This window comes from Topomyia yanbarensis, chromosome 3 (assembly GCF_030247195.1).
Source record: "Topomyia yanbarensis strain Yona2022 chromosome 3, ASM3024719v1, whole genome shotgun sequence".
NCBI classification, from domain to species: domain Eukaryota; kingdom Metazoa; phylum Arthropoda; class Insecta; order Diptera; family Culicidae; genus Topomyia; species Topomyia yanbarensis.
In genome coordinates this window covers 302,974,604-302,989,209 of record NC_080672.1, presented here as the reverse complement: position 1 = coordinate 302,989,209, position 14,606 = coordinate 302,974,604, and positions in this window count along the sequence as shown.

The window sequence follows — 14,606 nt, the reverse complement described above, 5'->3', positions numbered from 1 at the left end:
CAAATGAGAAAGGCACAATTGCACCACTAGGTGGATTAAAACAGGTTTTGTTTCTGAACGTTGAATATTTTATCAAACTTACATTATATTGAAGCATTTTCGAAAAATCAACGATTTTCGTCACCCCCCCAAGCCACTGGTTATCAATAACCGCTTTTTGGATCCCATCAGGCATTTTGCCCCGACCAAGCAGTGGAATCGTAGCACTAGCCCTGAAATTGTCGTGTTCATTTAGAATCGGCTACGAAGTTTGGTGATACAGAAGACGATAATTCCAAGAAAAGTTGACCAAGGCTTTACTTTTCATGTCTTCGAAAAAAGTGTTTCTAACTCATTTAAAATATATTATTACTAATGATAAATGTTTTATTTCACTAAAATCAGTTTCGTACATATGAAAACAAGTTCTAAATCACGCCAGCGTAATTTTCCGTTCCTACTTATATAACACGAACAATTCACGGACAACGCTTTTCCACAATAAATTAAACCGTAATTCAGTGCACTTTTGAAAGTTTTTATTTACCTGCTTCGCTCTGGCACACTGCTAGATGGTGCAATATAACTATTTGAGAAGACGGGTATAGTTTTTGATGCCGTGACAGCAACAGAACTCCGAACTGGATCATAAAGATCTGAAAGCAGAGCACTCACAGATATTGGTTCAACCGAAGCTGATCGAGCAACTCTTGTTCCATTGATCGATGGAAGTGGTGTAGTAAGAAAGGTTGTTGTAGTCGATCTTGTTGAGGTAGTTTCATTATACCCTAGCACTAGGGTACGTGTAGACCGCAAAGTTCTAGTTACCGTAACCGCGGAGTCTACGAACACGGAAAAGGTGACGGTCGGTGTGTAAGTTCGTTCGACTGTGCGTGTCTCCGCATACTGAAAGCTGGTGGCCACCGGTGTTAAAGTATGGTTCTCAGTTACCGTACTACCGTTGATGGTGTTGATTTTTGTAAATCTGTGCGTAATATTTTTGGTGATGGGATCGGCATATATAATGTTGGTGAACACCGGTGTCGAGGTTAGTGTGATCGTCCTTTCATCAATCTCCGAATAAATGAATGATGTTCGAGTGATGTTTCGGCTGATCGTAGTCGGAGGATATTCCAGTACCATCGTTATAGTTGGAGTATATGCTCGAGTTGTGGTGACTGCTGGGGCTGTTATTGTGGTGGTACTTGTTGGGGTTGCTAACTTCGTAATAAACAGCGGACTTCCGGTGCTCGTAACTATCGATGTAGAAGGTTTCCCCTTGATCGTTTCCGTTATTATTTGTGGTGCTTCCGTGATGGTTGTGATATAAGGAGGGCTTGTAACAATGGTAGTTGAAGTTAATCCTCGTATAAAAGTAGTCTTTGTTAAGTCCATCAAGCGAATCGTTGAAGTAACCGTATCGATGCGAATAGCGTTTACAGCTATAACTTCATTTGTGTCCGCCGCCGCCGCCGGGAGGTAGGTGTTGCAAGGTCCACAGAATCCTTCCATTTGAACCGTATGTGTCACTGTTACACGTTCTGGAAGCATCAACATACAGCTTGGAACCGGATATTGATAACCGCAAGTTGGATCGCTGCATTTTTCGTCTGTCGTACCATAGCTTTCAACACTTGGTTGAATGTCGTATCGTAGCTGTGCTTCTGTTAAACTAAACATACCAAGGAACAACCAAATCTGCAAGCAAACACTACGTTAGTAATTATGCACAATTCACACAGAAACTCTATTACATACCATAGCGGATTCAAAGTATTGACAAAATTTGTTTTATTCCAACTAAACGTCTACTTTGGACTGAGAAGCTTTTTACTGCTAATCAAGTATTTATACGCTTCTATCCTAGACAAAGACGCTAAATTTTGCGGGAATTCAAAGTGTCAAGTTCATACAAGCTGCAGTATGGGTCTATGCATCGATTAGAGCTGATTATGACCAAAATAGTCTACCAACCGGACAATGTGTTCGATGCTATTTTTGACCGGTTTCCTCAGGTGTGTTCAGCTTTGCTTCAAATTTGGTTAAATCCTAATTATTGTAAATTATTACATCGCACAGCGCCTCAAATAGTGCCCGAGTCATTCTACGTCTGCTGCAGGTACTTGAAATTTTACACGTGATTGAACTTCTTCCTGCAGTGAACCATATTCAGGGCCATCAAACGGAGGGCGGGACTAGATGCCGTTGGGATGGTACTCCCGAACCTGGATTTTAAATTAGCTACAATATATCTCCCACCAACCCCCCTCCTCCTTCCTTTGGCCACATTACCCACAATAAAAGGTTTCGGCAGGAAAAGTGACCATATTTCAAAATTATCAAACTCACATCAGTTTCTCAGAGATGGTTGGGCCGATTTTGTCAGGTCATATACGAAATTCTCGTTTAAGCCGAAATATTTTTTTTTTCAAAGGCATTCGAATTAGCATTTTTGATGCTAAAAGTCTTTAGTCGTCGTCGAGTTTCGATGTCATCTCGGGAAAATATTTGTCAAAGTTACTATCTATATATCTAAACGAGCGATAAATATCTGAGTATTACTTATTTCGGTTTATTCTTTAAAGTTTCACACACAAACTTTCCTAAATACATTAAATTGTACCAATTTGGGGATAAAAACATATATATATATATATATATATATATATATATATATATATATATATATATATATATATATATATATATATATATATATATATATATATATATATATATATATATATATATATATATATATATATATATATATATATATATATATATATATATATATATATATATATATATATATATATATATATATATATATATATATATATATATATATATATATATATATATATATATATATATATATATATATATATATATATATATATATATATATATATATATATCGTACTCATATACAGATAAATAGCACCCTTAATAAAGAGTTACTCCAAATAAACCATATTATAAGGCTATGAAAGAAAAATATTTTATAGCGGATGATATAAAAATTATGCAAAACTTAATAAACATTACTTGGATTTGCCAGTCTAGATCAATAATGACAAACCAAAGGCGCTTTGACCCAACGACGGTTCTTGATTCCATATAAACAGGATCCGAAAAATGTTAAAATCGAATTGATAATTTTGATGCCAAATACCTTTAAACTGCATGAAAAATCGAGATTTTACAGAATAAAAATATCGTAACGTCTTGCCAGATGCGCATAAATTCACTTAAATTTACATTTAATTACATGTAAAAATGTGAGTTATTCGGTTTTTCCTAGGTCATTCAGTCTGAGTTTTACAGCAAAAGAATCACAATTTATATTTAATTTTACATATCATAGCATGTAAAATTCTATTATCAGACAGAAAAATATGTCGCTACGTTACATACGTCATACATATGTAATTTTCATTTTTTCTAAGAGTGTATCTCAGAAAATATTTTTTGACGAAAATTGATTTTTTGGAATTATTTATTTGGCACATTTTTACCTCTCATATAGAAATAGGTATGCGGCATACCGTTTGCCTTTACTCTGAAAAGCGTCATCCTAGTCCAGGCTCTTTTTTAAAATTAAGTTTCAAGTAACTTTTTTGAGCATCAGAACATATACGCGAACGGAAGTCTTTGTGGAATGCACGTAGAACTTTACACAGGTTTCTGCCATTTAATTCCACTATGATTATTTGTAGTGAAATGCACTCGCATTTTATCATTTAACAAAAGAGTATTGGCTGTGGGTTGTCGGTTTTTATTGCCTTCATACCGCCACCCCGTATGCCAGAATAAGCTAGTAAGAAGATTCCATTGAGCTAATCGTGATAAAGCCAATTATATTTTTTTTTTTCGTTTCAAGTGTTTCAGCGTCGACACGTAGTTCATCAAGTTCGTGAATGGCGAGCCATTCAAGAATGTAATGAAGCCCGTGCGCAAGGGGGGGGGGGGGGGTGGTGGTACAAACCCCCCGATTAGGGGTTTTGAATTACCTTTAAAAATTTAAAAACTTCCTGTTCAGGAAAAAAATATACTGCAAACTGTTTTGACACATAAAATGTCATTTTTTTTTATAATTAATAAATTTATTTAGGCCCAAATGCGGTAGCTCGACGAGGCCGATTGTTTTTTTACAATAAATAAAAAAAACAGCTATGTTAAATTTTTGGTCCCGTTCAGGCGCAGCTGTTGTCCACTGCAAGTTGAGGTTCATTTCGTTTGTCTTCTTTCGCGTTATCGTTAACGTCCATGTCCTCATCCGTACTACTTTCTTGCTGCTCGCAGTCGGATGTTCCAGTTTGTGTTTTACTCTTAAGGGTCGTTTTAGTATGTTCGTTATCGGCATTCGTTTCGTTGTTGTTGTTGCTGGTTGTTGGTGCTTGATCCATAGATGTTGGTTTTGCAGCTGTTAGTGGTTTAGCGGAAGATGGTTGTGTGCTGATTTCAGTTGGATTTGAGTTTTCCTTAACAGTTTCTACGCAAGGTTTTCCGAGGAGTAGCTTCTTCGTGCAGAACTGGCACGTAGGAATGCCCTGGGTACGTGACTGATGATGTCTGTTGAATGAGAGCTTCGTCCCTTCCTAACACTGTGAAGCTTAAGTAAGAGGGAATTGGCTTGGTCACACGCATTCTCACCACACGAACACCGTTAGGGATGCCCGGGAAAAAATTCCTCCATGTATCATGTGTAACAGAGTCTACTTCTCTGTATTTTTGCAAGCATTTTTTAATCGCGCCGTCAGGGGTACGCGTAGCCAAATCATGGACCCGAACTTCTACAGCGCCGTTCTCGATGTATACGGGAATGCTATATTTAACATTGCCGCATTCGGCGGTGTGCTGCATGTTGTTTCGCGAGGCGAATGACTCAGCTTGGTTAATGTTGTTGAACGAAATCAGCACGCAATGTTTGGTATGATGCATTTGTAGGGTTTTCACTTCAGCCAGATTGAGTTCCATCTGCACTTTTAATAACTGTTCCACTTCCCGAATGGCTGGTCTTACGGGGCATTTTGAAAAATCAACAGCAACACAGTTCGGCCGCATCTGGGTTGCTTTTTGCTGGGCACCGTCACTCATCACTAAATCGCACAGTAGGTATAGGCTATTGTTATATGGACTGCTTGTGTGATAGGCACCGATTGATTTTTAGGTAGAATTGACTGTTTCATTTGCGCAGGACGATTTTTTGCTTCTGCTCAGGGCGAGATGTGAAGACAAACTGATAAAATGTCATTTGAGTTTGGTCACTCTAGAAACAAATCAATGAAGCAACCAAGGACGAAACTTTGCAAGGGTGGCTGGAAAGCGATGAATGCCAAGTTGGACGGCTTCTCTGAAGGATTGATTTTCGTTTCGACAAGCTTCGATATTAACAACAGTAGTGAGTAGACAGCAGATGTCGGTCAGCGGGCTAACATCGGCAGCTAAAGAGGAAAAACACGAAGTTGGAGAAAATCGGGATATTGTTGCCTAGAGAAATTTTACCGCCAATGATTATTCCGTTGGAGTGGCAGCGAAATAGATCGCGAAAATCGGCATCGGTATACGGTGAAATACCGCCGCCGAGAAGTTCGCTGCACCAGCTAGCTGATAAATAGGCACGACTAGCACCAAGAAGGATAAGAAGCCCGGCGAAGGTGGTTGTAAACAAATGTAAATCCCTCTGGTCGACGCCTCCTGTCTCAACAGCTGACGATATTTGCAGCAGACCTGAGCAGGTTATCGCGAAGGTTGGACAGCAAGTGAGGAAAAGTAGCTATGGATAAAAACATGATGATTAACACAAAACAAAATAAGCAAGAACACAATCCTTACTTAAGCAGTACTTAACGGTTGCCCCGGATGGATGAGGATTACGGGATACAAGAGGTTTCAGTTTAGTCGGTTGGCTTAACAACTACCACAAACCAATCCAAATCCACCACGAGCCAGCAGGCAACGCACAGTGGTCGGAAAAGCCGAAAACGTCACTAGAGACCAAGCCATTGAATATATTCATAGGGTATCGTTGGCGGAATTGTTCGTATTAAATTGAGGCATGGCTTACTATGATTGAACTAGAAAAAATAACTTTTTATACTGACGAGGTAGAAAGTTGGTGTCTTCGACAAAGTTTTAGGAATGCTCATAATGAAGAAATTTGTTGAACAACTTGAGCTTGTAGATGTTATCGATTTATAAAGCGTTTTCTAAGGCAAACCCCTTAAATTTAGCTTTTTAATATAGCTTTTTTCGCTGTGACTTTTCGTGCAAACGATGTTCCAGACAAATGTTGAGGTATTAAAACCACTTAATACTGTTGAAGACTGCATGTAAATCTTTTAAAAATACTCATTCGTTTTAGTGTTATTGAAGAATTTTAAATTTTTTTACACCAAGTTCAACTGCGTATAAGAGAGAAAGGTGCAAACCAAGATGGACGAGCAGGCACTATTTTCAATGTCCGAACTACGCATAATGAAGGTAAGAATTTTTTAAGCTCATTTTGTAATGTTTTTTTACTTGGGTATTTTTACTTACAGCCTTCAACAATATTATGTGGTTTTGATGCCTTCACATTTGTCTGGAGCACGGTTTGCACGAAAAGTCACAGTGGAAAAAGTTATATTAAAAAAAACTAAATTTGAGGGTGTTGCCATTGAAAACGCTTTACAAATCGATAAAATTAAATCCTACAAGTTCAACTAGTTCAACAAAATTCTTCATTACGAGCATTTCTAAAACTTTGTCGAAGTCACCAACTTTCTACCTCGTCAGAATAAAAAGTTATTTTTTTTTAATTTGATCGTAGTAAGCTATGCCTAATTTTATCAGATTGTGGGGAATATTCTTACGACCAATTCGTCCAAAGATACCTTGTGAATATATTCGATTGTTTGACCTCTAGTGAATTAAGTTCACGTTTTTGGGGTTTCCGACCACTATGCAGCGGTGTCTTTTGATGACTCCTTCTCGATAACAAACATTTACCCAATTTGTTGAGCAGAGTTGTCTGGTTCACAAGACTAGGTCCAGGCCTCTGAAAAAATCTTCAAAGTTTGAGTGTTTCTTTCTTTTAAAATAAACGTTAAAAAATCAAACCCCCCCCCCCCCCCCAACTTGAGAATTTTCTGCGCACGGGCCTGAAATGATACGAATTGCTTAACCTATCATCGCGTATATGATACTATAAACACAGTTTTCCAACGATCAGTAGAACCAGATTAATAGTATAATAGGTACGTGTATGACGGGATTTGTGCATCCACGTTAAGACGGGTTTATTTTATGTTCGGCCTAATGACTCAATGTTCTTTTACTTATTTTGTTTGTGAATTTCGCGGCTCAAAGTTAAATGCTTTATTAAAAGTAATGTCCTGATACTACATTCGCTGTCGGTTATTATCATACGTGATAATTGCAGAGTTATTGTGAGAATTCCAATTTCATTTCAATAATCAGGGCCAATGGGTATGATGTAATGTGGCATACAGTGACACAATCTCATATTCGTTCACATCTAGTGTACATGTTTAATATTGTTTCATAAATTTTGGCGTTATTTAATGTAGGTACTATTGTTTTTAAATGTGGTAGTACAATCATCATCTGTCATTTTCTTATATCTTGTAATCTAAAGTGTGCAAGTTTCCGTACACTAGACATAAAAAATCATTGCTTGGTGTGAAAATGGCACAATTTCATATTCGTACAGTTTTGAAAAGTCCATTAATTTGTAATTTAAGACCTGTTATTTCTTTATTTTTTTGGTTTACTTAGTAAAATTTATTTTATGACTACAGAATGGCACAGTTTCCTCAACACTAGTTTAAGAAATTTCCTTAAATTAACGTAATGGTTAAATAAAGTAAACTAACTGCTATTATGGGACGAAAACTAATTATTACCCACCAAAATGAAGCTAAATCACTTCATAAAATCTTTGAAATTGTTCAAAGGTTGCGTCCAACTATTTAACATGTCGTTAAAAATTTTGATGTGGCAAAACGCAGAGCAGATATTGCGAAAAACTTAAACTGTAAAAAAATTACCATGAGGGATAAACGATTTTTAATTAGAAAAATTTGAGAACATCGAGTAAATAATGTTATATACATGGTAAATAAATTGAATCATAGCATTTTAGTATAAGTCTGCTCTGATACGGTTCGTAATGTATGGAGAACGGACAATTACACTGTCTGGGTTCTGAGCAAGAAACCGTTCATCAATAAGAAGATTAAACAATTGATTGTTATTTACTAAACAACATTGAAACATTTTATCGGAATATTGGAAAGATTGCAAACTTTGTCTACGAGTCCAAATTCAATATCTTTGACTAAAACGGCTGTTGTTTCGAGTGGAGAAAATCGAACTCAGACCTGAACATAAAAGCCTTATAACAGTAGCTAAGCGCAGGGACAGTGAAGTTATTGTATGGGGTATAATATGTCCACTAGAAGTGCTAGAAATTTGGTATTTATTGATGGAATGATCAGAATGTGTATTTTAATATGACTATCTTAAAATAAATTTTAAAGAAATGGTGAATATTCGAAATTCGATCAGGAAAAGAACTTAAAGCATATATTTATACACTGAAACCTCCATTTACGAACCAAACCAGGGGTTCGTAAATTGAATTAGTTCGTAAAAAAAGTGTTCGTTATTTGGGATTTAGTTCGTAAAAAAGTTTGCTTCACATTCTTATTAATATTCGTTGGTTGAGCAATATTCTCGATAACCCTAACAATATGGGTATTTTTGGAACGGGCTTGACAAGTAGATGCTGAAAATGGACAATTGGAAACTTTTCCAAGTTCAATATGACGATTGCCGGTTGAGCATTATTCTTGATAACGAACAATATGGGTTCTATTTCCGTCATGTACTCGTCAACTCTATACCGAAAATACCCATATTGTTGAGGTTATAGAGAATTTATCTAAACCGGAAGTCGCCATCTTGGATTCCAAAATGGCTCAAGACATTGATTTCCGTCATGCACTCGTCATCCCCGTTTCGAAAATACCCAACTTATATTAGTAACAATTAACTAAGAATACATAAGTATATAACTTCATGCTGTACTGTACGAACCCAAACTTTCCAAAAAGTGTTCGTTATTTCGAATTTAGTTCGTAAAAAGTTACGTAAATCGAATATTACGTAAAAAAAGAGTTCGTAAATGGAGGTTTCAGTGTATTAGGTTTATTTATATTATATTATATTTATATTGTATCCTTCTCCTCTACACGTCATCCTCCTGCACACCACCGAAGATCGCTCTCAGCACCCTTCTTTCGAAGATTTCGAGTGCTCGAGCATTGTCCACGTTTCGTGCCCGTTGAGAACCACCGGTCTAATCAGTGTATTGTACATGGCATAGCATTTGTAAGCGGCATTTGTCACCGTGATCACTCTGTAGTTTTCACAGTCCAATTGGCCGCCTTTCTTGTATATCGGGGTGATGACCCCTTCCTTCCACTCCTCCGGTAGCTGTTCCCTGTCCCAGGTTCTTTCGATTATCCGGTGCATGCATTCCGTCAGTTTTTCTGGACCCACCTTGAAGTGTTCTACTCCTAGACCATCCTTACCAGTTGCCTTGTTGTTCTTGAGCTGTTGAATAGCCTCGTTAACTTCATTCATAGTAGGCGCCGGTACATCCCCGTCGGTTGCGACACTGACATAATCGTCCTCCTCGAACGCCCGATTGTCCGCCTGCGCACCATTAAGATGTTCATTGTAGTGCTGCCTCCACCTTTCGACCACCTCATGTTCGTCCGTCAAGATGCCACTTTCCTTGTCTCTACACATTTCGGCCCGCGGCACAAAACCGTTGCGAGAGTCATTCAGCTTCTTGAAGAACGCCTGCGTTTCCTGAGAGCGATACAGCAGCTCCATCTCCTCTCTCTCAGACTCTTCCAGGCGGTGCTTTTTGTCCTGAAAAAGACGAGTCTGCTGTTTTCGCATCCGTCGATATGACTCCGTCGATATGACTCCACGTTCGCGTGCTGCATTCTTCTCGTCCAATATCCCTTGGCACTCTCCATCGAACCAATCGTTCCGTCGACTCCTCTGTACGTATCCCAGGACGCACTCCGCAGTGCTGCTTATGGCTGCTTTAGTCCTGGTCCAGCAGTCCTCAAAGGGAGCATCGATGAGCTCCTCCTCCGGCGGCAGCGCTGCTTCAAGATGCTGCGCGTACGTTAATATTGTCGAAGACTGTTTGTAAAAATATTCATTAGTTTCAAAGTTATTCATGGTTTCAACATTTTTTTACAGCAACTTCACCTACGTATAAGAAAGAAAGGTGCAAACCAAAATGCACGAACAGGAACTGTTCGAAAATGTCAAAAAATGTGATAAAGTAAGCCTACCCTATTCATAGGGTTCTAGAGTGCCACGCGCCAAATCTTCTTAGCTTTATTGTGAATACTTTAGACAGTGAAAAAAGTTCCCGTTCGTGCATTTTGGTATGCACCTTTTTTTCTTATACGTAATTGAAGTTGGTGTAAAAAACGTTTTTAATCCACCTAACAGTGTGATGAGACATTTCTTATAACTCTTATCACTCTCTTCGGATATTATATCGTTTGAGAACATTTAGAACTTGATGCTTCGCGATGTTTTTGATAACACATACTACATGGGATAGTGGCAGAACTCAGAGAATCGTTCAAATCAGCATATGACAGCATCAGTGCTAGAAATCTCAAACCAAATCAATGGGAAAGCGAAAAAATGCCCCAAAAAATAGACATACAAACGAATTATTGCTAATGCTCTGTTAATAAAATATCTAAATTCCTCAATCAATGCATTGTGGTGGGAAAACTGAATTTTCCTAAAGGGGTTATGTATATTGTACTGAGCCAAAAAAATCGAATTTTTCTTTGAATCGATTTGAAATTTATACTTTACTCAAATTTCCAACGCGACTGAGAACTAAGAAATCAACGCTTTTTCTTGAAAAGGGCGATACTAGCAGTGATACCATTCAAAGAAAATCAACAGTGAATATTTCCAGACTTGGTTTTATTTCCTATTTAAGAACTATTGTGTTTTTACATCCTAGATTGCATGATTCAGTGATCGAAACCCAAAACTTCATGAAGTATCTGAAATTATTAAATTAAAATTTGTGTTTGCTATTGAAATTGACAAAATGATAGTATCGCCCCTTTGGCGATTGTTTACTTTTTCGGTCCCACCTATCAGCATTGAAGTATCGCCCTTACGTTTTTTTTCAATACCAATTTTACAATTGGTGGGGGTTTGGTGAAAATCGATCTTACTGTCCAAACGGCATAATTCCGAAACCGCAATTTTTGAAGTTTTAAATTTATGCAGAATTATTTTTCAGAAAATAGTAACAGAGTTCGTGTCTTTAGCGAATTTGTTGAGACTTTATTGTAGTCATGAATATTAACCTGAGAAAATTCACCATAAATACTTCTTGGATGGAATAGCGTCAAAATTATTGTATTAAATGGTGCGCTGTTTAACGTTTGTAAAACTCATCGAAGATACTAAACCTCCGAAATTGGCGGTTTCAAAATGATGTTATCTTGACCTTAAATTACTGTTTTTGAACATTTGACCTATACATATAATTGGTCATACAACAAAAATAAAATGCTCATCAAAATCGATCAGGACCTGCTAGAGTCGAATGGAAATCGTCATTTTTCATAAATTTGTCTCTACATTCGGAAAGTGTTATCCTCGTTATAAATCATATTACGTTTTCGTCTCAACTCGACGCATTCCCAAAATAAAAACCTGTTTTAATCCACCTAGTGGTGCAATTGTGCTTGTCTCATTTTTCCAGACTACGATTCCATGGCTGGTTATGTTCAATACAATGGTGGAAATGAATATTACATGTTCAGTACGATTTGCACATACGTACAATGGATCGACAGCCACGATCTTGAGATACTATGTGATACTGAAACATCGCTTAAAACAAGCGGCGGATCATGGAGAAAGATCCGGGAGGTCCGGGTCCTGCCGAAAATTTTCAACTTGTTAAGAAATTTTAAACTAGTTTTAATTTTAAAGTAGCAACCCCTCACTGCATACTCCCTCCGGGCCGGTATGATTGACGATTTTTAGAGTGATTGCATAACCTTTCTATATGAGAAAGGCAAAAATGTACCAAAGTCCAAAAAAGTCAATTTTTGTCAAACATTATATTTTTCGAGTTTACATCAAATCGCAATGTTTCATGCATTATAAAGTCATTTGGCATCAAAAATACAAATTTGATTCTGAAAATTTTTCATTTCATTTGTGAACATCGATCCTGCCACCTCTGATTAACAGAGGTCACATTTTTTTCCACATACACACATACACACAAACAGACATTTTCCGATATTCACGAACTGAGTCGATTGGCATATGACACTCGGCCCTGCCGGTCGGGATTAGATTGACGAATTTTAGAGTGAATGAGAAAGGCAAAAACATTTTTAGCAAATGTTGAAAGTTATGCATTTTTTTTGGTGAGCAGTTCTATGTTTCATAGACATTAAATCAATTTTAACTTCGCTTTCTATTAAATAAAGACCCTTATTACAGTACATCTCTACAAAAACGAGCTCAATTTGAAAATAAATCTGAGGATTATCATTGATTACAGAACTCTGAAATTTTCTATTGGAATGTTTTCAGGCAGGAATTTGATATTGATGCTATTAGACAACTGTGAAATCAAGACCAATAGATCAGTTACATATCAGGACCCCATTCCGACAATTTATCAAAAGTCCTCATGATGTTTACCACAACAGGTTATCAATCTACGGATCAGATAATTGTTATTGTAATATTGAATTAAATCAGTCAGCATCAATAAATTATCAACTTCAATCCAATATTTTTTTGGCTGATGCGGAGGGGGGGGGGGGGGGGGGTTGTATGGTGTTAAACCCCAAAACCTTCTCTTGGCTACACCGTTTCTTGGAGTTATTTACTTCGCTTTCATTTTCCGATATGTTTCAGATCGATCCGATGGTTATAAGTTTGAAAAATTGCAGTCAGAAGGTTCGTACAAATGAACATTTTTGCACTGATAAGTTATCTAGTTCCTTCCAGACAACTTGGAAGTGTTCGGTGATTATTTCTAGCGGTTGTAGATAGAAAAATGAAATACAAAATTCGTTTTATCGTAATAATGTTTGGCTTATTTCAATGCATTATTACTATATTGAACAAAAAAATAGGCGACAAAGAGTAATCCACAAACAACAAGCCATAACTTTTAAAGTATTCAAAATAGATATTTGAAGTCTTCACTAAAGTTATTCGCAAAAGTAAGAGCTACAAATTTGCTGAAGGCATCATTTCGATATAATCACTTCCAAGAAAATTTGTGAAAATATCTCACTCATAGGAGGATTAATCTGAAAAAGCACAACACCAAAAGAAAGGGCATATTGCCTCCATTATATTCTCCGAAGATACTATTGACCTAAAATAAGCCGTTTTGGCGTTAATAATAGATTACATGTTTTTGGTCATATTTCTGGCAATGGGAAATGATAAAAATCATTTAATGTTAAATATCTCTTCTGATAATAGTCCGATTTCAACAATCTATAGCTTGTTCGAAAGGTATTCGTTAAAGCTGTCTAAAAACATATACATTGTTAATCTATATTGTCAATTTCGACAGATAATTCAAAAAACTGCAAAAAACGCCATTTTTACGCATTCAAACATTCATATCTTGGGAACTAAACATCAGAATCAAAAACAAATTAATAGCGTTCATACTGTTTTTTTGTTCTTTCATTTAAAATTGGTTTGGATAAGATCGGTTCAGCCATTGCTGAGAAACACGAATGAGAATTTGTCCGTTACATACACACACACACAGACACACACACAGACATTGTCCCAAATCGTCGAGCTGAATCGATTGGTATATAAGACTCGGCCCTCCGGGCCTCGGAAATTTTTTTGAAAGTTTGAGCGAATTCTATACATTTCTTTTATAAGAAATGTAAAAATGTAAAAATCTTCAATAACTTTGAAACTAATGAATATTTTTACAAACAGTCTTCGACAATATTATGTAGTTTTGATAACTACATATTTGTTTTGAACATAGTTTGCACGAAAAGTCACAATGGAAAAAGTTATATTAAAAAAAACTAGATTTAAGGGGGTTGCCATAGAAAACGTCTTATAAATCGATAACCTTTAGTCCTACAAGATCAAGTTCTTCAACAAAATTCTTCACTACGAGCATTCCTAAAACTTTGTCGAAGACACCAACTTTCTACCTAGTCAGTATAAAAAGTCAATTTATTTTAGTTCGATCGTAGTAAGCCATACCTAATTTAAATTGTTATCAGATTGTGGGGCATATTCATATGAACAATTCCTCCAAAGACACCCAGTGAATATATTCGATGGTTTAGCCTCTAGTGAATTAAGTTCACGTTTTTTGCGTTTCCGAACACTGTGAGGCGGTGCTGGAAGAAGGTGCTTCTTATGGCCATGTTCTTGGAGGTGGCGAAATCGATTAGTCTTAGGCCGTTCTCGTTCGTCTGCTGGTGGGCGCTGAACCTTCCAATTACCGGTCTGTATTCCATCTCCTGGAC